Source organism: Cavia porcellus, unplaced genomic scaffold, assembly GCF_034190915.1.
Source record: "Cavia porcellus strain 051 isolate PalLab524CR breed Dunkin Hartley unplaced genomic scaffold, mCavPor4.1 scaffold_4, whole genome shotgun sequence".
Taxonomy (NCBI): Eukaryota; Metazoa; Chordata; class Mammalia; order Rodentia; family Caviidae; genus Cavia; species Cavia porcellus.
In genome coordinates this window covers 110,320,778-110,345,417 of record NW_026947487.1, presented here as the reverse complement: position 1 = coordinate 110,345,417, position 24,640 = coordinate 110,320,778, and positions in this window count along the sequence as shown.

Genomic DNA, 24,640 nt, shown 5'->3' with positions numbered 1-24,640 from the left:
AGGTGGGGCAAGGAGTCTCCAGATTATGGGTCACAATGCAAGTCAGGGCCTGCAATTGCTATTTCTACTTCATCTAAGAAGTGTCTGTTCATCTCAGATGCCCATTTTTGGATTGGGTTTCTAAATCTGGGAAGTTCTTACTGAAAGAAAGTGAGCCTCTTTAACAAATGATGCTAGAAAAACTGACTTGCCACCTGCCAACGAAAAAAATTAGACTCGTATCTTTCACCACATGCTAAACTAAAGTGAAAAGTGCTCAAAGGTCTAAATATCATAATGGAAGTGCTTAAGCTGTTGGAAGATAGAGTAGGTAGAATTCATGAAGACATAGGTGTAGGCCAAGACTTATAAACAAAACCCTGACCACAAGGGAAATACTACAAACACAAATGGGATCTCATTTTATTATAAAGCTTTTGCACAGCAAAATAAGTCACCAATGAATTGAAGCCACAGCCTGCAGAGTGGGGAAATATTTTTGCCAGCTCCTTCTGTGCCCCTGCACACTAACTTTTGGGTGTGACTAGTGCTTCCCTTGGTTTCGCTTTATGGGCTTCTTGAGTACAAACCATAGTTCTGGGCTTAGTAGCTTAAAATAATGTTTTTCACAGCTTTCTGAGCTTACTCTGTGTTCTGCTACTTTTCTATGTTCACCAGGAAATGTACAAGGGAGAGGCTGAGCTAGACCAGCTCAGACAGCTGCCTGCCCCTCTGTCTCCTTGTGGGCTTCTCTACCCCCAGAATCTCACACGGTGATGGGCTCATTGCATGAGAGTTCTGGTTATTCCAGTACTTATTGAGCTCCTGTTTTCTTTGTGTTTTCTGATGACCCAAGCAAGTCACACAGCCACAACTAGGAGGACAGGAGAATACACGGAGCCATGAAAAGAACAAGTCAATGTGGAAACTGCACCAATTTATTCTTCCCCCAGCAGTAGGTGAGGGCTCGCGGTGCTCCATCATCTCGGTTCTTTTCTGGTTTCCAGTTTTTACTGACCACATCACTTTCAGTGAGTCCGCCTTGAGTGTACTCTTTCCTTGTTGTATGTGAAATTTTAATTTCAATGGATGGTGTCACACACCCCCGCGTGTACTTTATCAGTCTCCTATTGCTGTCCTAACAAGTTTCTGCACATTCAGAGTCTCAGCACACGCTGGCCTCTCGCAATTGTGGACGTCCGAAATCCTAAAGGGTCAGCAGGGTTGTTTTTGATCCGGAAACTTCAGGGTGGAATGTATTTCTTTGGCTTTCCAGTTTCTAATGACTGCATGTTGTTTTTGGCTTTTGGCCTTTTCCTTCACCGTCAAAGCCAGAAACGTGACATCTCTGGATCATCTTTTTCTAACCTCTGCTCCAGCATTACATCCCTTCCCCAGCCCTCCTCTCCCTCTGTCTTAGGAGGAGCCTTGTAATTATAATGGGTCCTACAAGATCACTGGAGGTCCTCTCCCTACCACAAAATCTTTAATGACCACATCTGCGAAGCTCTTAACCATGTAAAGAACACGTTCACAGGGCCCGGGCATTCAGGTGTAATCACTTTAATGGGTGAAAGAATTATTTAGCCTACCAAGAATATTTGTAACCTTTCCTATTTTATGAGTATTTGTCTTTGCCCATTTAGTAAAAACATTCTTGCAAACATTCAGGTGTAGACTACATACAAGACGTGGTCAAGATGTAGAGTTAATGTTTAAGTTAAAAAATTACAGTAAAAGAGACGTTGGCATTAATCCCCTCAAAATATTCCCTCCTCTGCTTGAGACACACTTAGTCATCGCTGCCACTTTCTGAAGCAGCTCTGCAAGTCCTCTTTTGTGTCTTTATGATGTGTGATTTAAAAAAGTCAGTCAGTGCTGCTGCCGAGTGCTGTATGCAATGGGAGACTTCGCATGAGAATATCGCAGTGTCCTCCCCCGCGCTGTTCACTGGCTTTGGAACCAGGTGACTTCTGCTTCTTCTCCAGGTGTGAAATGATCGTGAAAGGTCTCAATCCAGGCTGTCCAGATGGCCGTGAGGGCAAAACTAGAGACGCTCCACAGAAAGAACTTCCAGGACTACTCCAGAAAGTGGCCAGAACCCTGGAGAACCTGTGTTCAAGGTGAGAAGGAGGATTTTTGAGGGAGATTAAGGGCAGTGTGTCTCACTGTGGTAATTTTTTTTAAAAAGGTTTTAAACATTTGTTGTATTTTATGATAACAAAGCATATTTTACTTATAAAATATTTACATATTATCATATTTGCTATAGAAAGAAAAAATTAATGCCTTTCTAGGCTATCTAAGAAGTTAGCCTATAAAATTTTGGTAAAAGGAAAACTTAAGGACACAAAGAATGACTTTTAAAGTCTGTTGAATCTCACTGTGACCCAGCTCACTAGCATTTTTTTTCTATAGCTTCTGCTTAAAATAGCCAGAAAGGATAACTGGAACTGCGCGTTCCTTTCATTCATCAGAGCGTGAGTTTATTTTCCCAGCAGAAATAACATGAGCGCTCGAAGAGCTGGGCCGAGTGACCTGGATCTGTCTTGATCTTTCTTCCAGGAGAAGGGATTAATGATGGTCTGCTGACTGAATTAATGAATGGCTAAAAATACTGGTTTTATTTCCTGCTCCATCACTTTGGGTTTGAGTGTGTACCTGTGTGTATGTGTGTGAATGTGCACACACGGGTGTGTGGGGCTTCCTTTAAATATTCACCTACCTCTCTCTCAATACAAAATGGACATTCTTCTTCAATCTTCAACTATGTCTTCTTGGTAATCATGCTCTATATTATCTCTCTATTCCTGTCACATATTTCTCATTGTATATAAACTTAATTTCATGGGGCTCAAAGTTTTTATTCCTGAAGCAAACTTTAAATCCCTTGAACACACTATTTCCCACTTTTCTGCATCTTATATTATAACCAGCCCTGTTAGCATTTCTCTGTCATCTGTTAGGCATTTAACCCTTCAATGCCTGGTGTCCATTTTTGGAGTGCCCATAACAATGGAATGCAATATACTTTTTTCTTCAATTTCTTGTGCCTTGAATTTTTCTAGGTAACATATATAAGTTTCATGCAACAGGCATGAAAGTTGCAAGTTTTGTCATAAAGGAGTTAGTGTATTTCTTCTTATACTCATTCATACCCATCCACCCATCTACCCATCTATTCTTTAATCCATAAACCCATTCTTCCTCTGAAAGATTTGTATGCTTTCAGAGGTATGTGTTTCTTCTGTAAATATTAAAATTTTTAATTTTTTGCTCCTGAACAGTCATATTAATTAAAGGATTATGCATTTTGATGACTTGCTGGAAGCACTTGATGGTAATTTTTATAATAAGCCTATGGGATGGAAAGCAGCCTGGTGCCACACTCTCCGACACAGTCTTCTACAGGAGGGCGTCAATTAGCCTGGGCAAAATGGCCCAAATGTTGCCTGTGCATAGTTTGCTTTAATGCATGAAAATCCTCCACTGATCACATTTGTACCGAGCTTCTTGGGACTTGTGCAGTACCTTGAGACAGATTGACAGGGAAGCAGTGACAGATGGGCACAGTGGCTCAGTTATTGGAAAAGAACATCTTTGCTCATGAATGCCATTTTCCATTTAATTTCATGTTCTCCTTTGAAGGACCTAATGCATCAGCTGAAAGAAAAGCCTCGTAGGGAATGACACTTGGGAGAGAGCCAGCGTGGAACATAACTCAAGGCTGCAAATGCCGGTCTGCTTGGCAGCTGCGAGGAGAACAACTGCTTGGCAACAAATGACTGGGTAGAAAGCCCCAGAATCAGCAAAGGATTAAAAATAGAAAGAAGGGACGGGTTTCTGCAGCTTGGAAGAAAAAGAGAGAATTCAGTTCCTTTGTCTGCAGAATAAATCTGCAATGGCAGAAGCTTTCCTAGAGTTTACAGGCATCAGATGACAACCAAGGATGGCCACAGTAAAAGATGTCCTTAATATGGTTCTAAATCACTCTGCCAGTCATGCTCAGTGACTTGGGCATTATTTAATTAAACTACATCTGAATTGGCTCATAGCGTAATAATGCTGTTCCACTCTCACAGGACACATTTCAAGGCTATTAACCATAAGATGCGAGATTCATAATCTTGGTCACACTGTTCCATAAAGCAAGATCCAGGATTTGATATTATTATTATTATTATTTTTTGGCTTGGCTTCCTATGTCCTTTGCATATATTTGTATTTATTTTTCAAGTATGCTCTCTCGTGACTATAAGCACATTTCTCTACTACAAAGCAAAGAGCATCAGTCTTTCTCTCTTCTTCTTTTGAGAGTGTAATGGGTAATTGCCCATGTACCATGGATCCAGCCTTCCAAAATTTAATTCGTGAATGAATCACCCGGGATCTTGTTAAAAGACGGACTCTGATTCAGTAGGTCTGGTGTGAGAGATGTTCTCAATGCTTTATTTTTACAAACATAACCCAGTGTTGCTACCCCCAATCTCCCGCCCTTCTTCTCAGTGTGGGCCCCCCCTTGTGATCTGTATGTTCTAACGTAGCATGGGTGGGGCTAGGACTGTGACTTCTCTTGCGTTGAGTTCTCACCTCCTCTTGGGAATGACTTGATTAGATTGACTGGCTGATGTGGAGAACATGGTAGAGAACTGAGGCAAAGTCAAAGGGTCTTGTTAAGAACCAGTGTGATCCATAGCAGCAATGGTGTATGACCCAACTATAGTCCTCTTATAGCAGCACCCTTTTCCTGCCATCAAAGTGGGATTTGCTTCTCTCTTTTCTGTGTTCCACACTTTCTGCACCCGAAATCATGATTTCACGCACTTGTGGACCTCCTGTATGGTTGATCCATATTTGTACTGTGTTTTTTTAAGCATCCTGTGTTGCCACTATAAGTGGATGATTGAAGGGAAGGATCCAGTTCCCACTGATTGGACTATTCTATCTTTCTCAGTGAAAGAAGCTTCGTAATATCATGTGATAGATTATTTTTATAATGCAAAAATAATGATGAGTTCAAAGTGGTTAGAGGGGCTTTCTTCCAATGGTGTTTTTGTGATAAAAGTTGCAGGTAAAAATCTGCTCTCTTTCCCATATTGTTCGATGCTTGTGTACCACAGAAGGGCACAGTGAACTTATTTTGCATGGGATACAGTTGGGTGTTACCTAATTGTCACAATTTTCTACAAGTGTCCTTATTTAATTATCAATGTGCTGCCGGATCCTGAGTGTGGTACATTTCTTTAGATGTCCTTCATTTTAGGCAGCGTCTTACTCTGGTAAAATGGGCCATTTCTGATGCAGCTCCTCCACATTATTTGGGTGGTTGCACTTTGCTCACTGAACATGTAGTTTGGGAATTGAAAGTTTGCTCAATCTCTGAGACATGAGATTAGGAGTATATCACTCAGTAACACAAATATTCCTTTAAGTATCTGTAGCAGAAAGAGATTGATAGAACACAGAGTGAAACACTGTGGGAAAGGCTAAGAAGTCTTTGGAAGCTTCGGTGTGCTTCAGGGTGGTCACTGCCTTTCTGCTGGCTGATGACTAGATAAGAGAATCACAGAAGCCCTTGCTGACGGCCACTATGAGTGCAAAGCCTCCCATTTCCCCAGCCAGCGTTTGGGCTTCAGAGCTGAGAGAAGACTGATGCCACACCTGACACCTTGGCATTTTCAAAATCTTGTGGGAGTGAATGTCTTTGACAGAAAATAAACGGAATCCACAGCCTTGGAGTTGACAGAATATGGGAAACACAGTTTTCAGGTGATTCAGGAAAGAGCAAAATAATAGAATCAAATAATCACTAGGTGCGAAACAATATTCATTACACAGAGACCCAGAAGTTTACTTGATGAAGTGCACACGTCGGGAGACATTCTGTGTGGTGCTCCGTGAACACTATGGAAATTGAAACAAGAGTTTTGCCCCTTTCTGGTCACCAAGCTCACCTTGACCGAAAGAACAAAAATTTATAGTCTTCTGTGTGTTTATGGCTTCCATTTTCTGTCTCTAGTAGCCAGAGAAAACCCTTGCTTCCCTAGTGTCCTACAGCACATAGAACACTTTTTGGGATTTCTGGGTTCAGGAGATTTGCTCACTGACTTGACAAGATTGACTGTTAAAATGGTTTTTCCTGGCTTTCTAGTCTCAGAGCAAATGCTGCAGGTCAGTGTTTCCTCCTGCTCAGTGCCACTGTCCTATGTGGCTCCTGGCTTCACTGGTGACAGGATTCTGGGAGACGAGGTCTAACCTTACTGCTGATCAGCTTTCTACTGTTCCGATCATGCAATTCATGATGCTTTCACTAAAAAATCCCTAGAAATCAGTCACCCATAACTAACATGAGAGAAAATATATTTCCTTCCTCAGAAGGCTGCACAGTGGGGACACTAAGTGTGCAGCAGAGATAGAGCACAGCCTGTGTGGGCTCAGCAGCGCTGTCATCCTGTCACCTGTCATTCTCTGTCTGCCTCCCTCACTCCCTCCTGCTTTATCCCCTCTCCCGTTTCCTCCACAGTCATCAGAGGACCAGGTGTGTTACCCATCTCTGCACTGAGGCCAAACACCTCCAGATAGAAGGCTTTTAAAGGTTTGTGCCCGTGAGTGGGGAACGTGAAGGTACATGTTCTTCAGTGCCATGATTCCTTTACTTTTCATTGTTGTTCAATCTTTTCTGCTTTCCTGGAGGGCTTCAATTATATTTTACAACTACTTTCTCTTGCTTCCAGTGAACAGGAGATAGAAAAATGAGATATTGGTTAAGTTTCAGATGGTAGAAAATTCTAGGAATACAATTATGTTCTGCAATCATGGCCTCCTGTGATGGCTCGTGGAATAAAGAAGCAGGGATAAATAGCTTTTATGAGTGCAAGACACCTAAGTGTTCTACATATTTCTGAGATTTTTTACCAGGATCTCTTTATCTTAAGAGCCAGGGGCATTATCCTTGTAAAAATGGGCTGCAGGTAACATCTTGGGAGTATGAAATGGCACATGCAAGGTTTTCTTAATGTGCCATCTATATTTTCCACCGACCTTGTGAAAAACAGTTTGTTGCTTATTGCTTTATTTTGGTACCTGAAGTAAGTTCTTGTTGACCATCAATATTTAAAATGCTGCTTTCATGTGAAAAGAAGCTCAAGTCAAAAGTTGTACCTTTCTGTGTAAAGAAGCATGAGTGATCCTACTCTTCATAGGCACAAAAATCATGTCACTGGACGACTTGGCTCTGCTAAGAGCAAGAATTTGTGGCGTTTGCTTCCTCATTTCATACAGAGTTGGTGGACAGCATATGAATGGATACTGTGGGCAACAGATGCACATACTAGACAGGACTTTTAAACACTCTCATTATTATCCTCTGGCTTCTGGCAAGAGACTCGGTGTCTGGAGCCTGCTTCAAGGTACATGCTAATTTCTTGTTAGTAAACTCTAAATGACTCTTGATACACTTTTCTAAGTGTGTTAGGGAAATATGAAGAAAGAAAAGAGAAACAAGAAAAGCAAATAAAAGGAGAGTGAAAGAAGAAAGAAAGAAAGAAAGAAAGAAAGAAAGAAAGAAAGAAAGAAAGAAAAGCAAAGTGAAGGAGAGGGAAGAGGAAGTAAGAAAAATCTTATTGCTAGATGCCAAATAAAAAGTCAGGAAACAGTGAGCTTGCCACAAAGGCCATGAGAGGGTCCTTATAAAATTCCTGTTCCCAGACGCCATCCAGCGCCTGCACTAAGTAAGCTCTTCAGGGTGACTAGGGAGAAGTTATGAATCCAGTTGCAAATGTACCTCCTCTGAGCTCAGTTCCCAGTACCAAAATAAAATGATATAATATAAAATAAAACACTAAACTAAACTACAAGTAAAAATGTACCTCCTGGGTTCCAAACTAGGAATTGGCCAAAAACTCTGTTACCAGAAGTCTAGTTCAATAAATCCAAGAAAGAATAAAATTTAGTAACACTTTAAATTTTGTAGTTTCTATTTTTATAAAACCCTTTTTATGTCAATGATCTCATTACATTCTTAGAAACAAAAACATTGCATAAGAAGTGATGTTGTGGGGCTGTGAGACTCCTCTTAAAGAAGGAACCAGAATGTAATCCAACTCTTTGACTGTGACAAAGCTCTATAAACATGATGAGGATCAGCTCTGATTAGGTTATCCTGAGGATACCATTGACTATAAGAAAGGGAGATTGTCTTTAGTAGGCCTGGCCCCTTTCATTGAGCCTGTCAAAGGACCTGAACTCATGGTAAGAGACTGAAATCATGAGAGGGATCCGATAAATCCAGCAGAATTTCCCCTCCTGGATTTGAACCCGGAAGAGCTTGTGAGGCGTGAAATCAAGCAGCTCCCTGGAAGCTGAGCCTGGAGGACCCTGACAGCCCAGGAGGATGCTTTTCATTTCCATTTGCATTATTAATGTTTGTCCATGAATTTTAATAAACTTTTCTGGTGAGGGCTGCCGGTAAATATTTTAGGCTCCACAGCAGTCTGTGTCTGTCCATGTGGCACGTTTTCTCTGTCTTGCTCCTTCCCCTTTCGACAATGTTCTAAAATATAAAACAAATGAGTGAAAGGAAGAATGAACGAATGAATGAATGAATGAATGAAGGTCACTCTTAGTTCAAAGACTAAATCAAAGCAGGTGGTAGCCTGGGTTTCCAGCTTCTCGTCTAGGCAATCAACCAAACAATAAATTAAGGCCTGGGTTGCAGAAATGGCTGATTTCTGTGGTGTGAATTTAAGGCCCTTGACTGATTCTCAGACACCAGTGTGAAGCTTCTTCGCTGCTGCAGAGAGATGTGTGTTCATACCAGACACAAGCGGACCAGGATAATAATGAAATGTAGATATATAACTAGGAAGGCTGTGTTTTGAGTTTCTGTTGCCCTTGTTTTTAATATAATTTGTTTAACTGTGGATTTGTACAATTTAATTTTTAATGAAGGTTCTACTTAGCAACCAACTCACACATTTCCTTGAAAACTTAATAAGTGGCTCTCATGAGGTAGATTAGACGGTGCTAGCAAAAGGCTGGCTATGCTCATAACAGAGAGAATGTCATGAGTTCCACTCCATTTATCACTGTGGATTCAGAAGCCGTGATGAAGGCCCATCTTCCTGGGTCCAAATGGATGGATAGATCATGGTAGAACAATAAGAAAAAGGAAACTGAGTTCCCGGCACAGTGCTACTGTAAGCAGACGGATCCCTAGTCTCCTTTCATTAGACAGAAAGGAAATCAATTCTGCCTTGTATAAGCTACTCTCATTTTGCGTTTCTGTCTCTTGAATCCCAGTTAACACAGTAGACATTAGTATTGATGTGCGTTGCAGTTGCCTTTACCTGCCTGTTTCACTGAAGAAATGGGAACTACCTTGAGAGGCGACCGTCCTTCTCAGTATGACAGTGAGCTTCACAGTCCACACTTTAACCCCTGTCATTGAATTCCAAGCCCATTGCAATGTCTACCACATCATGGGGCAGACCACGGCACCTGTTCATCTGTGCATGTGTACATTTATTTATTCATCACTATAGACACCAACTCCAGGGAATTAGCAGGGGATGAGACTGTCCTTGACTGACAAGTGGTCCTATGTTTAGAAATACTTTGCTATGAAGTAATGGCATCATGCAAAGTAGGCAATCCCTTGAGGATAAGAAAAGAAAGGACCTTCCCTGGGGAGGGTCAGATTCAGGGGAAAGGAGAAGAGGGGCAGGAGCACCCCTGTGTATCTGAAATTGTCCTGAACACAAGCAGTAAACTCACTTCTCTGCTAGATACTGTGGGTCATACAAAGTACAGAGGGTAAAGGAATCCAGTATTCACGTGGTCGCAGATCCCACTTGAATTTGCTGTAATTTTCTCTTATTAATATGCTTCAGAGCCGTTTTTGGTGATTATGGTCTTACAACACCACAAGTACCCTGAGGACCTGCTTCATTCACAACCCGGAGATTGACATGTAAACATGCTTTATAATCATTTCAGGAGTGAAATTTTTACAACCGTGTAATATGAGCACAGAGCTAATTAAAATAATGTCACTAGTATTTTCTTAGGTAATTAGTATTTCTCGTGCAAGCCAGCATTTCTTTCCCCAAGGAAAATAGTCAGTGGTGAAAATCTTGTAGTAAGCATTGGGTATGGCTTTTCCTTGTATTAACGCTATTTCTGTCTTATGTGTATAGGAATATGTTTATACATCAAAAGCAATATTGCTGTTTCCCTGCAAAATAACTGCTTTCAGGCATAAACTGTTCTATGGTCCTTTATATTTGTCTTAGTCCAGTCAGGCCGACCCACACCCGTAAACCCAGGAGGGAGATCAATTTAATTTTCACTGTTGCTTCTCTACACTCACATCAGTTGAAGACAAATGATTTGGGGGGAAAACCATTATGAAGTATTGCGATTTTATTTTGTTCTTTCTGATAGGAGACCAAGTAGATACTTATTCCAGGGCCATAAATTATGAGATGTAGAGTTTCCTCTGCCCACTTTTTTTTTTTTTTTTTTTTTTTTGCAGAGTTTTATTGGGTTTGCTTTTCTCTGTTTCATCTTCTATGGCAAACTTGTATGGATCACATTCATCTTGGGCTTTTTCCCAATTGTGTATGCAAAGACCCCCAGCATTTACAGAGGTCCCCAAAGGCTGGTTACACTCACATATCTAATAGCACAGCTACCCTGGCCTTCCTGAGGGGTGTGCTGGAACCTCAAATGGTCTCCTGGGCTCCATCAAGTAGCTCCAACCTGATAGACCACTGAGGCTGTGTGTGACTCCTCCCTCTGTTCTGCAGGGACAAAGTACCAGGCCACAGTGTGCAGCATGTCTTCCCTCATCAATGGCCGATGGCTTCAGGTGACCCAAGCTGCAGATGGGGCTATCACCTTCTAGTCTGGGCACACTTTGACCAGAGATTATTTCCCATCATTCTTTGCTTTTCTTTTCCTTCAGTCGTCTTTCTGAGATTGTATCAGCCATTAAAACATTAGCACGTTTTTTAAAATTTTGAGGTCCTCATCCATATATTGCCAGTCTTCCAAACAAAGACAGCAGAGGATCACAGAGAAATAAGCCCTATATTTTTCTAGTGCCCATGGTACCAACTGAAAATAAGTCAATTCTCATGTGATTGCATTTCAATTAATAGCATATTGGCATTCATGATTATGTGGAGTCTATAGAGAATCCTGTACTTAGAAATACAAGGTGGTGGTGTAAGGGATAACCTAAAAAAGGTTAAATGTCTCCTCTGAACTATTTGGGACCAGAAGTGTTTTGGATTTCTGATTTTAGAATACTTACAAATATATAATGACATTTCTTGGGAATGAGACCTAAATCTAAACATGAAATTGACTTATGTTACATATGCAACTTAGACACATGACTTAATGTGGTTTTATATATACAGTTGTTTTAAGGTATCAGTGCTTTTACTGTTATCTGTCACATGAAGCCATGTGTGGAACTATACATTGTTGGCAAGTGTCAAGCAGACTTGCAGAAAATTTAGATTTGGGAGGATTTAGGTGTTTGGAGTATCAGATTGTGGATGTTTAATCTACAACATGAAAGATATAGAGATTACTCAAATGAAAACAAAAGCTCATGATTTAGAACTTGCCATAAGCAAACACACGCAACACCCTCATTTTGTTAACTGGCAGAGATTTCAATGGATAAAGAAAGCTCTGGTTTGTCCTGGCTTGTGACTGTAGATGTAGAAAAGCTGTAGATAGAGTAATCATAGCAAATTCTTCTGTGTGAGTGGGTGTGGTGAATTTTCTAGCTGCAATGATGAAGTTTGTTGTCATTGTCCTTGAGTTGGACACAGTCAAAAGTTAGGGGACCTGTCAATTGTTAATCAATTGGCCTAACTGCCAAGTGAGCTGTGGTGTCACCTGCAGGACTGGTTGTTACACGCTGTGGATTACTGCTTGGTGCCTATGGAGGCCAGAGATGATTTGCAGACTGTAGCTGCTACAGTGATTGGCTCAGAGTTCTGCTTCCGAAATGGCCTGGCCATTATCACTTTTATGTGCAGTCAGTCTTTCCATCCCAAGTGCACTAAAGAGGTCAACAAAGAAAGGATATATAAGTACCATACAAATAAAATAATTACAAATATTGAAGTTGGGCTATAATTTATCAACGGTTATTTTCTGGAAGTAAAATCCTAGACTTTGTCTTAAACTGTGTTTCAGAAAAATATAATATTGATACAATTTTAAGTAAAGGGGAAGGGGTAAGATTGAAGAAGTTAGCAAACCTAGTTAGAAAGTCATCAACAATACATTCTTTCCTACATAGTGTAATAACCATACTACTGACAAGTTAAAGGACAAACTCAACCTGAGCGAGAAAATACTCAGGCTGTGGGGTAACCGGTGGAAGGCAGTATGCAGACACATGAAATGAGATACCTGTTTTCCCTTTCTTAGCAATAAAAAGTTTCTGTTCCTGGCTTTATTATGTAAGTCTCAAAAGTTGGAGCTGTTGAAACCAGGTCAAGTGTTTTGATGGTTTGGTTTGGTAGAAAGGCGGTAAATGGTATCTCAACTGTGTGATCCAACAGCTAATCAACTAAATGCACACACTTAGTGTTGGCATAATTAAGTGCTCTCACATCAGTAGTCCATGTACAAGGTTAAGTTCTAGGCTTTTTAGGTAGACTTAGACTATCATACACAGCCACAGAACCATGGATTCCTCCTTTGACCCACTTAATCACAAGTTATGCAAATAACTGTCTACTTATTTGCTTGAGTGCTTTTTGCTTCATTTTCTTGTTATTCTTCTTCCTGCCTCAATTCTCTATTTTCAAATGACTTTGAAACTTTAAAATGCTAGACTTGTAAAATATTTTAGGCATATCCTCAAATCTATATGGGTAGTTTAAGCATTTGTGAAGATGCTTAAACAGATGAGAAATTATATTTTACTAAAAATAATGTAAACAAATAGATACCAGCAAATATCTCAACTCTTAGAAACTCTTGGTGATTTTAATTTATTAGGCAAATGCTAATTTAGAAGCACTGAATTTGTCATCTGCCATCCACACCCTGAAATAATGTTCAATGTAGATTTTCAGGTTCAACAGTTCTAACCCATATTACCTGACATGTTAAGATTATATAAAGTTTTTAATCCTAAATTCTAGAAATCAAGAATCAAATTATACATTTTCCTTTAGAGTCAATAGTAAGCTTTAGTACATACTGAAAACAGTACAGAAAGAGTAGCAAAACCTGGGAAGATATTTAAAAAAAAAGATTCATAAGTTCTGTAGTCATACCAACTCCAGAAAATATTGAAAACATCAGAATAGTCATAAAGAGAAGATGATTTACATGAAAAAACATACAAGCAAATCAAAGAACTAGGGGAAATGCTGTTCTACCTAAAGAAAGAAAAAAAAGAGGAAAACATACGTTTTCAAGAAAGGTATCAGCTTCTTTTTCCTCTTTACTCTTCCCTCTTTTCTCTCCTAATTCCTTTTTCTTTCCTCCTTCCTCCTTCCCTCTTTCCTCTTCCCCTTCTCCTTTGTCATCTTCTTCAACAAGAGTGATTTTAAGAGAAAGGCATATTTTGAACCATGTTTAAAGAAAATATCCACAGTGTATATGTGTGGTTTTACATATGGCAAAACACAGCTCTTAAAATTTTTAGTATCACATCTTAAACTAAGTGTGTTACAGGACTCCAGTTCACTACTTTATGAAGCATTTAAATTCATTGTTCTAAGAAAAAATGCAGGTCAGTTAAAAACATTCTGTAATTACACGTAATGTTCAGTGTGAGAAAAATATATCTAAGAAAATTTCTATTTCTAAGACTTAATATAATGTGATTAGTAGTAACTTGTCATAATGCCATTGGGGTTCATGTTTTAGCTACTGAATCATCTATTAAAATGCAACAGCAATTGTTCTCTCCTAATTTGAGTTCTTGAAAGGAATCTGTTCATATCTTTGATAAACTCATTCCTCATGGGATGTAAACCAAATCTACAAACCCTATTTTATCGGACACAAAACATAGAAACTCAGCCGAGATGTCAGAGGCTGCATGTTACTGTTATAGGACCATGAACATTTTTTATGGAAATTGAAATATATAAAAAAAAGAAATTGAAATATGTGAAAGCAGAAAAAGAAAGGAGGGTTTCTAGTAAAAACCAGAGTCGTAATTTTATTCTTATCTCTTTAACCAGTGCCTGTCACAGAACAAAACACACCAAGTAGACACAGAATAACCGCACCATTAAGACAACTAAGTTTCAAGAGATCATCTTTGTCCATGGTGCCTACAGTGAAACCTGATGCTCCTAACCAGCTGGATGGTTGTCCAGATGAGTCCCAGTCCTTTCCAGTGCTGTAGGGATGACACTTATGCACAAAATCCTGTGAATTTCTTACATTACTTTTAGAGCCTTTGAAGTATTCCTGATTATGGCATAGCTCTCCTCTCCCTCACCTAATTTTGGAGACAATGTCTTGCTGTGTAGTTTAGAGTGACCTTGAACTCAGCTATGTAACCCAGACTAAATGTGAACTCACTGTGTACAGACTCACAGACTGGCCTGAAACTCATGGCGATCCTCTTGCCTCAGCCTTCAAAGTGCTAGGATTACAGATGTCTGCCACCACACCTGGCTTTTGTCCTTTCTAAAATGCAAAGTTTAATAATTTGAAAAAGTCAAAAGCTATTTGGTGAAAAAAAAAAGCCTATATTTATTAAGTACCAATTGACCTATACAGCAATGAATCACTTCTACCTCTGAATCAAATTTGGAATAAATACCAAAAAATACATTAGTTAGTAATATTAAAATAAGGGAGTCAGTTTCAAAATTTGCTAATGAGAGAGCCCTGTTTGTTTTAGAGTAGACCACTTTCTAAATATTCTCTCGTCTCTTACCATAATCATTCCCATGCTCATGGGTTAGAAGAATGAATATTATTAAAGCATCAACACAACTCCAAATGATTTACAGATTCAATGCAAACTCCATTAAAATACAAATGGTATTTTTCACAAAAGGAGAAAAAATATCCTAAAATTCATACAGAATGAGCAAGGATTCCAAATAACAACGCTGAAGAAAAGAGAAAAAAAAATCAAAATATCATAATACTGACTTTAAAACATACTACATAAGGGATTCCATGAACTTTTACACTTAATGTACATTAATAATTATGGTTTTAAAAGAAAGTAAACTGTTATACCTGAACTCAGCCCGACATTTTAAACAAGGAGGAAGATGAAGGGCAAATGAATAGACACCTTCATTGACACCAAGATAACATTGGTATAGCTAATGATCTTTTTTGCATAAAATCCCAAAAGCACCAACAACAAAAGCAACAATATACAATACAAATTGTATCAAACTGAGTAGTCTTTGCCCAGCAAAGACAACAGTTAATAAAGAGTTAACCTGCAAATGGGAGAAAATATTTGCAAAATTGTTCGTCTGTAAGGGAATTCACATCACAATATATATTAAAAAATCTTTAAAAAAATACAACAGTGAACAAAAGCAAACCCTCACCCAAACCGACACCAAATAATTCTATTAAAAATCAGACAAGAGATCTGCGTACATTTTTCTCAAAAGCAGATATGCAAATGGCCAACAAGTATATGAACGATGCTCCACATCACTAGTCATGAAGGAAATTTAAACCACAGTGAAATGTCACCTCACTCCAGTTAGTTGTTGACTGTTATCAAAAGACAAAAACTAGTAAGCTCTGGTAGGGGCGCGGAGAAAGGGGAGCTCTCGTACACTGCTGGTGGAAATGTGAATTAGGATAGTCATTATGGAAAATAATACAGAGGCTCTTCAAAAAATTAAAAATATAACTACCACGTGATCCAGCTCTACCATTATGAGGTATAGATCCAAAGGAAATGAAATCAGTCAAAAGATACCTGCATTCCCATGTTTACTGCCGCACTGTTTACAGTAGACAAGAACTAGAAATAACGTGTCCACTTGATTGATGAATGCATAAAGAAAATGTGGTCCATATACACAGTGGGGTATTATTCAGCTGTAAGAGAATGGAATCCTGTCATTTAAAGCAACATTGGTAGAACTGGAGGATGCTGTGTTAAGTAAGAAAAGCCAGGTGCATAAAGGCAAGTAACATTTTCATTCCTATTTGGCAGATAAAAAGCTGATTTGATGGAAGTAGAATAGAACAGTGATCACTGGAGAGCAAGAGGAGAGGAGATAGGGTAGAGGAGATCATAAAGTAGGTACCCAGATAGAGTTAGAATGAGCAAGCACAGCACAGTGGGAAGGATACAGCTCACAGCAATTTATTATCTGCTGTGTAAAGAACCAGAAGAGAGGAGCCTGTGGATTTCCAACACAGAGAGATGATAAATGTGTTAGGATAGGGAATTTCTAATACTTCAAATTGACCATTAAATATCGTACATATGTATAATTACATTACATCACACAAATATGTATAGTGAAGAATAATTTTAAGTGAAAAAACAGAAAGGAGAACTAGTGGGTTTTCATCTGTGTAGCATTCTTCCATGTCTTTATTAAAGGTCAATAATTAAGTTTTTATATGTCCTGATTCGGTGAATTTTTGTTTTTATTGTGCATATCTAGAAATGAACTACTGTGTTCTATTCATTTCTGCCTAATAAATCTGCTAAATTTCTATATTAATTATAACTTCTTATTTCTGAATTATTTTATATTACTTATGTGTGTTATGAATTTATCTGTGAATGATGACAAATTTTAATTCTTCCTTTCCAATGCTTGACTTATTGTAGTACTTAAGACTTGCAGTAAAATGCCTAAGAGAATTGGTGATTATAAGCATCTTTGTCTGATTCCTGATCTCAGGGTAAAGCTTTCAGTATTTTACAATGAGATGTAAGGTTTGCTGAAAGTTTGTTACAGATATTCTCTATCAGATTAATGAAGTTCCTTTTTATTCCAAGTTTGCTAAGAAAGTTTTCATTGACTAAGGTTGAATTTTATTACATGCTTTTCCTGCCTCAGTGGTGATTTTATTATTTTCTACATTATTTTGTTATTGTGATTAAATTATTTCCTTTCTTTTTTTCTTTCTTTCTTTCTTTCTTTCTTTCTTTCTTTCTTTCTTTCTTTCTTTTTTTTTTTTTTTTGAAAGTGATGAAAGTATAACTTACATACCAGAAGTGCAAAATTCTTAAATGTATAACTAGTGAATTTTGACAGATCTGGAGTGATCAATGCTTGGACAGAAAAAGTGATTACCAGAATACCTACAATGTTGTGTTTCTGATTCCAGACAAATAAAGGGATAACTATGCGGACTTCCAAAGGCTTATAGCAGTTTTTCCACCTTTCCTGACATCTTTCATTTAATGTAATATTTCTGCAATTTATCTTTGTTATTTGAATCAATGAGTAGTTATAATTTATTTGTTTTCATTGTTGTACAGTTTTGAATGATTGTGTGAGTTATTCTCTTATACCACATATTACAGACAGGTTGTTTGCTGTTTTCATCTTACTTTACTAATTTCGCTGTTCCGATTAGTTCTTTGGAAGAAACACACATGAACACGCCTCTCTGCACCAGGCTCTGTGTGTCTTCAGTTTTACTAGACACTGCTCAACAGTCTCCCAAAGTGACTGGGTCAATGTACACTTTCACCAACAGTATATGAGAGTTCATGGGAGATTCTCACTAAGCACTAGGTGTTACTGTTATCACAGAACATCCTCTCCTCCTATAGCTGTGGTAGAGGGCGGTGAAAAGCACCAAAGCAGCTGTTAAGTCCACTGGAACAAAGTGTAGCTGTCTGGTACTTACACTTTCCCTCCACGATGTTGAGAAAATGACCTTGCAGAAAATGAGCGCCCATGAAGAAAACATTAATTTAAAAAATAACATTTTTAAAGATCTCTAAAAGGGTAAGAACCCCTGTGTGGAGTAAGAACCACACAGGTGAGAAACTGCTTGAAGCCTGAAGCACTAATATAGGCATGAATAATGGGAGAGTAAGGAAAGAGGATATGGAAATACAGCACAGGAGACCCGAAAGACACACGTCCTGTGCTGGGGTCTCTACAGGCTGTTTGCTGTATAAAGTCAGTGTTTACTGTTTAAACGAGAATTATTGGAGGCAGAGAACATCTCTGCTCACTTCAGTATTGCCATGGGAGATACATTGACAATGGTACTTTGCTAAAAAAAAAAAAAAAAAAAAAAAAAAAAAAGAAAGAAAGAAAAAATAGTAAGGCAGTGATCCTGTGATATTTTTCCTGATAAATTCTAAGTTCTCCATTTCTTGTCTCAAGCACACATTGGCCAATTTTAGTTTTTTCAAGTAGCACATGGTAATAATGTAAATAAGTATTTTGCTTGGTGCAAAGATCATTCTGACATGTTGTCCTATTAAATTTAGTTTTGCTTTGAATCACAGCAACTATGTGCTCACAATTTTTGTAAAAGAATACACCTTCTCTCTGTAATGGTGATGCTTATCTGTGTATTACTAAGGCTGGCCATATTCTATATTAATTTTTATGTAAAATGCTCATCACATGAGCCACGCCTCTCTCCCGAGGACTCCCAGCATCTTTGGTTCCAGAATGGTGAGCTCTACAGCTACAGATCACCCTGTTTTGGAGCAGAGCTCTTTCAGTGAGTCAGTGGCTTTGGATCTCAGGTTTTGAGGTCAGGGAAAGACTTGCTTCAACCTTAAAGGATGGGATTTTTAGTCTTTCATACTTAGTGACATGAAGGTGTCCTTCACCAAAACGGGAGGGCTGAGCTGTAAAGTGAGATACAGCAGCATACAACTATGTGCAGGGCATAATGCAAGACTCATTTTACAGCACATAAACTCTGTAAAAAATCTCAAAAACCCATTTCTGTGAGTGGTGGACACTGACTAGTTCCTGAGGACTTTGTCATAAACTTCCTAGTGACCCACCGTGAACATAATTCAACAGTAAAATTCTCTACATATTTAGACATTTAAAAAATCAAATATACACAGGGATAATCTCCCTCAAATAATATTTTAACTTTACTGTCTTTTAAATCATATTAAGTGATAATGATATTATTATTTAATGTAAATAAGTAATGCATTGCTTCACAATATGTTTTTATTTTAGTTATTTTATTTTTGAGATAGGGTCTTGATGAGTTTTTTAAGTTGGCCTTGAATTTGGACCTCCTGCCTCAGCCACATGAGTATCTATTTTTTGTTGTAGCATCTTTCCTGACCTAAGCACAGGACACACTTTCTTGACATCATTAACATCCTGCTTCTGTTTATGGTAGAGGGACACAGTGACCGGTACCATTGGATCTTTACGTGAAAATGTTGGGAATGACAGAATCCTTTGGCAGTCACCTAATTTAGAACTGAAAGCAGGAGGGGTATGATGGAATACACCTATCATCCCATCATTCTGGGAAACTGAGACAGGAGGTTCAGAAGTTCAAGTCCAGCCTCGTCAAATTAGTGACTGAAGGAGACCCTGAATCAAAATAAAATGTAAGGACTGAGGTTGTGGATCAGTATGAAGGCCTTGGATTCAATCCCTAATACTGCACCCAAAGGAAACAAACAAAAGATGTTAAAGAATTTTTTCAGGTGTGACATGTCTGTTTTCTCTTGAGACCATGTGGTATTTGCACAATATTTCCAGGAAAGAAACAGATAGAATCTACTATTGCAGCATTTGCTGAATAAGCCTGATTTGCTATTAACATGGTGTAGCCTGCACCTACATGGCAAGCTGGCCTGTGTCTTCTAGTTTGAGCCTCTGCTGTCCAGCAGTGAGGAGGGTGCTGTCAGCACCCAGGGCCTGAACCTTATCTGTGGTGGTAGCAGAGTGAGTGTCAGCAGGATGAGCAGAGACACAGCTGCGACACTGGTCCAGGAGGATGAGCACAACATGAGCATTTAAAGTCTATAAAGCAGGCAGCATTCTTCCATCCTGTTTCTTTCTTCTGCATTTCTTTTCAAATTGGATACAGTAAATAAATATTTAGCATCATTTTCTTTTCAAATTTCTAATCCGTATTTTGGTTCCCAGTTTTGTAAATAGAAATCAGTAGTTACATTCCTCCATCTCAGAAAGATATATTTCCCACCTTCATTGAATGTGCTTACTTTTTGCAAGGTTACACAAGTGCCCAAGGGCTTTCAAATATTTGGAAAGGAATTTGCTTTTGAGCATATTAAATCCTATTTTTCTTTTTTTAGGAACTATTCAAATCTCCACCCCAACAGCTCCTTTAAAGCACTAGCTTTCTGACTTCAAACATACTATATATATGTATTACCATTTTTGGACTTTATTAGCTTATTGAACATTTCATCCCTTGGCTTAATGACTGCCTCTCAGGCATTTCATGTGATCTTTTTAGGGTAATTTTACTACCTACATGGATTTTCCATTCAATGCCCTGTCTTGGCTTCCTATAAAGTTCTTGTTTTCACTGTAATTTATCTCAAAATTAGATCCTACATCTTGTTATAATTTATGACTATGCTGTGCATGAAGTATCTCTGGCCTGCTCTTCTTTATTTCCAGCTCATTCACTGGTGCTGTGGATCCTTTCCAAAGAACTTAGCATATTTTTTAACATCCACACTCCTTTCTTGTTCTGATTCTGCTTCTTATGTGTTTAGTTTCCACAGCCCATCATCATAATTACAATTTTGTTTTCTCTCAAATTCCTTTCCCCTTTCTAAGCCCACTGTCATCTTTTTAAATCCAGTCTTCTGCCTGCTGCACGTGTGACTCCAAGTTCCTGATTATGGAAAAAAAATAAAAGACCAAGACCATCCCACCCTCACATGGAAGTCCATTACTCTTTACTGACATAAAAGTCACAGGCTTCCATTTTATTTGATTTTTCAAACTACTCTGTTCACTGTTTCTACAGAAAACTGAATAATTTTGGTGACCTGTGGGAAGACATCAGAGGCCAACTTAACAGAATATCTTTAATATTTTTAAAAATTATAATAAACATTCCACAAACAATTTACAGTCCCAAAGAATCTATATAACTTTGTTACTATGAAGTAGGCTTTCAAATTCCATTATTGATTATTGCAGCAGAGCTTCAAAATTAAAACAAATAGACATCAATTAAAAATGACTGAGTGGCTTAAAAATATATGACTTTCCGTTTCAACTATCTAAACTTAACATTTAGGCCATTACATTCAGGGAGCAATTATGAGTGTTTGAGCTTGGAGCACACACAGTGGCAACGTGGATTTTTAACTCAATTTAATTGTTGCCAATAAAACAAAGTGAGAGAAGAAGACATTTATCTTCCCTACATAGAGTAACTCTAGTGTTTTTTGACACTTTTGATGAAACAAACAATTATAGCTTCTTATCAATCCAAAAGAAGCCAACTCAAGCCCTTCAGAACCAACATGGCCCTCGCAGAATGCAGAAAATGAGGTGTGTCTTTGTGCACCATTCTCTGTTCAAAATGGATTGGACAGCACAAGCTTTATCATTGGAAACTAAGGGAGACAGAGAAATTTCAGTAACTGAGGGTCAACACAAGCCTAAGGAGATGAGCACCAACCAACAGAGTAAAGAGACAATCTACAGAATGGAAAAAAATTTGCCAGTTACTCCTTGCACAGAGGGTTACCATCAAGACTATATAAATAACTAAAAAGAGTAGATGGCCCCAAATGAAAGATCAAATTAAAAAATGGGCAGCTGAAGTGAATAGATATTTCTCAGAAGTACAAATGGTTAATAAATATATCATCACTGCAAATTAAAACGGCGCTGAGACACCATCATCACAAAATCTAATGATAGCACACGCTGGTGAGGATGTGGCAGGAATTTTTGTTGGGCATGTGAAATAGGCACAGCCACTGTGGAAGTCAGTGGGGAAATTCTTCAAAAACTAAACCTAAAAATTGCATTTGACCTAGCTGTCCTCCTTCTAGGTATCTTCCTGAAAGAGCTAAAAGGATCACAATACAGCAACTTGTACAAACCTACATTCATAGCATAATTGATAACAGCCAGATGTTGGAAACAATGTATATATCTATCAATAAATGAAAGCATAGGATAAATGTGGTGTTTGTGGACGACACAACCCCATGCTGCTGAAAGGAGAGGCATTTGTAGGTCAATAGATGCAACTTGAGAACACTATTAAGTGGAGTCCCTCAGACACACAAGCTCAAATGTCACATACTTTCCCTCATATGAGAAACAACGAATGATATAGAAAATAAACAATAGAAAATAGGGACAAGTTCAAGTACTTTCCCAAACTACCAATTATATCTTTTAAAAATACTTCAGTATATGAGAGAGTTGGTTTTATTTATACTACTACCTTAGCTTAGTTCAATGAAAAAAAAAAACTTTTATTCATCTATTTGTCCTTTCTTTGGCAGAATCTTTTCAGTTTATGTTCTGTACTCTGAGTAACTAAAGATAGTGATGCACCGTGTAGTAACCATTGTTATTCTCTGATTATCTGATTTAAAAATTCTGGATTTTTAAAATAAAATAAAAAAATTAAAAGTAAATAAAATGACCACATGGAAAAGTATCAGAGGTCTGGTATTGAAAATGGCGGCTTGATAGGGGGTTGGATGGAGAGCCTCTGAGGGGAAGGCAGCTCAGATGCTAGAATTTGACAGCATGGAGAGGGCCAGATGATTGGAGGATGATTTTTATTAAGCCAGAAGGGAAAAATAAAAGTAGGAAGAGGAAGGAAAGGTGCGGGTGGAGGGCTGTAACTCAACGTGCTCACTGAGACCCAATCCACGCTGTGCTGGACACACCCTGGAGTCCAAAGATCCTAAGTTGCACTGAAGCCGCAGCTGCAGATAACAGGAGTGAATGAGTCCCGGGCCTGTGACAGAAAGATGCAGCACAACATAAAGTGCAGCCAAGGGGGAGAGCTTTATAGGCTCTTGAGAAATTGGGTCCTGGGGCCCCTTTCCAGGAGGAGGCCACAGAGAGGACCATGTGCCTGAGTGCCAAAGCCAGGCGCCACACTTTTCTGAAGAGTCAGGATGCTGATCTAGACATGGGAAAACCACATCAAGCTAGAATCTACCTCTGGGAAGGAAGGAAAAAAAATTAGAGTGTAGGGCTGGAGCCCTGTGCGCTCACTGAGACCAGGCCACACCTTACTGGGAGCACCATGGAGTCAGGTAATTCAAGGTCGAGCTGAAGCCATGACTGCAGATAATGGGAATTGTTGAGTCCCAAGCCCTTGGCAGGAGAACAGTGGCATGGGGTGGAGTGGAGTCAAGAGGAGAAGCTGCACTGATTCCCAGTGAGTGCTGGGATTGGGTCATGTGGCTGCTGTCACTGGCTGGAGGACATCTTGGAATTGAGCAGAGCTTGGAACCACAGCGGCATCAGTTGGCCACCCCTGGCACAGAGAGGATAGGTGGGCTCTGCTGGGGCTGAGCTACGCCTCTGTTTGGAACCCAATAGCCAAGGACAAAAAGGTCATGACTTGGTGATGTCCACAAAGTACAACATAAGTCCCTGAAGGTAATTGTGGGTCTACTGGCACAGAGGCTGGAGGCTAGCCTACACCATCTCTGTGTCCTTGCCTGTACCTCAGATAACATCGAATTGAGGGAAGGCAGCAAAACCCCAGTCAGCAAGCTTCAGAAAGACCTTAAGCAACATCGAGAGGGCCAGAGACCCCCAGGGCATACCTGTATGAAAGAAACCAGAAACATGACAAGGGATAGAAATTTTTAAAAAACCCTCCAGCTGCTGACCCAGGGAAAATAAGCCCAGGAGAGGTAAATACAGAAGAGAACCAGTGCAGTAATCATGCACTATTAGACACAGCATCAGTGGACATAAAGAAATACCTTCATGACCTCGTAAGCAAATTTAAAACTGAAAGAAACTAAAGTTAGCCTTTTGAAACTTGAAGAGAGATTTATTATGTGTGAGTATGAAAGAAAAGATCTCTTAAAAATAGCAAGGAATCAGGAAGAAACAATTCAAAAGCTAGAAGATGATAAGAGGATTTATAACATAAGAATAAAAAACTTAAATGAAGAAGCAGGAGTAACCACAAATGAACTACAAAGAATATTCACAGACATAATTAAGGAAAACTTCCCAAGCATAGGAAAAAGAAATGATATCCAGATAAATGAGGCATGCAGAACTCCAGCCACCTACAACCAAAACAGATATACTCCCAGACATATAGTAATCAAGACACCAGAAATCCACCACAAGAACAGAATATTAAAAGCTGCCAGAGAAAAGAAGCAGATCACCTACAAAGGACAAATCATCAAAATAATGACAGACTTATCAACACAAACTCTCAAATTGAGAAGCCCTGAAAGAAAATAACTTCCAACCAAGGCTGATGTACCCAGAAAAACTCTCTCTCAAAATTAATGGAGAAACAAGATATTTCCAAGACAAGGAGGAACTGTGGGAGTTCATGGCCACCAACCCAAAACTACAAAAAATACAGAAGGACATTGCAAAGAGAGAGGAAAAAATACCAAGATTCCAGCAACAGTGACAGAGAGGCCCCAATGAATGGGGCAGACAGTGGAATGAAGGAGTAAAGTGTACAAATAATAGCAGAAGAATAG